Source organism: Solanum verrucosum, unplaced genomic scaffold (assembly GCF_900185275.1).
Source record: "Solanum verrucosum unplaced genomic scaffold, falcon-dt-bn FXZP01000183.1, whole genome shotgun sequence".
NCBI classification, from domain to species: domain Eukaryota; kingdom Viridiplantae; phylum Streptophyta; class Magnoliopsida; order Solanales; family Solanaceae; genus Solanum; species Solanum verrucosum.
In genome coordinates, this window is record NW_026020430.1 from 2134810 (window position 1) to 2135777 (window position 968).

Here is a 968-nt window from a genome sequence, read left to right on the forward strand (position 1 = left end):
GCTAACTGAGGAGGATTTGAGGGTGAAATTACAGCGGCTCAGACAAGAGATCCAAGAAACCAGAAAAAGAAGAATAGAAGTGGAGTTTGCCACCGCAATCGTACGAACAGCAAATGCGGCACTAGACGCGGAATTGGCAGCAAAGATGACAAAATGTGCTGTTATAGATGAGGAGACAGTTGCTGTGCGAAAGAAGCGCGATGCCCTCAAAGATATAACCGTGATGCTTCAGAAGTCACATGGAGAGCACTCTTTCTTCAGCCAAGAGGCCGCTAACAGTGATCCTGAAGGTACTGGACCTGAAGCTACCGAAGAAGATACTGGGGAGGAAATTGTCTATATGCCTCCTCTTCAGGGACGGTGGAATGAAGGGAATGAGAAAACCACCCTTGAAGCATATGAGTTTACCCCCCGTGATTAATGCGACAATCAGAAAAAGAATGGCCTGAGTGGAGGCACATTTTATCTTTTAGGAGCTTTATTGTATGTTTTCACTTTCCTTGTAATCTTCAAGAAATGAATGAATGAAAATGAAACTTCCTTTGTATTCGAACTACGTAGGGCCTGAATTCTCCTTCGGAGATACGTAGGCAGCCTTTCAAGGCCCGGCCCCTATCTTTTGCAAATTTTCTTTTCCCTCTCTTTCATTCAACAATGAAACATTGAGTTCAGATCAACAGATGACAGAAGATGCAGCAAGAAGACCTTAGCTCAACGCAATTTAGCCTTCCTGAGTCACTAGCCCCAAAAATAAAACGAGGCAAATTCCTGCTTGTTCAAAAATCAGTCCCCATTACTCGTGGTTTAACGTGTCCTCAGACAAAGCAACTTTTATGTGTTTATCTGCTTTCTATGTGATATCTTGCATTATTCATCTACGACTAATACTGACAGATTTGTCTTTGAGTTGTTCTTCTTTACAGGTAGTTAGAACTGATCTGTGTTGATACACTGGCTGAACACCCCCT

At 42.9% G+C, this 968-nt stretch overlaps 1 pseudogene; it reads left to right on the top strand.

Annotated features, from left to right (window-relative positions):
• Window positions 1-420: 420 nt before the first annotated feature.
• LOC125807689 (transcription factor RAX2-like) overlaps window positions 421-968 on the top strand; it is a 17235-nt pseudogene continuing 16687 nt past the window's right edge.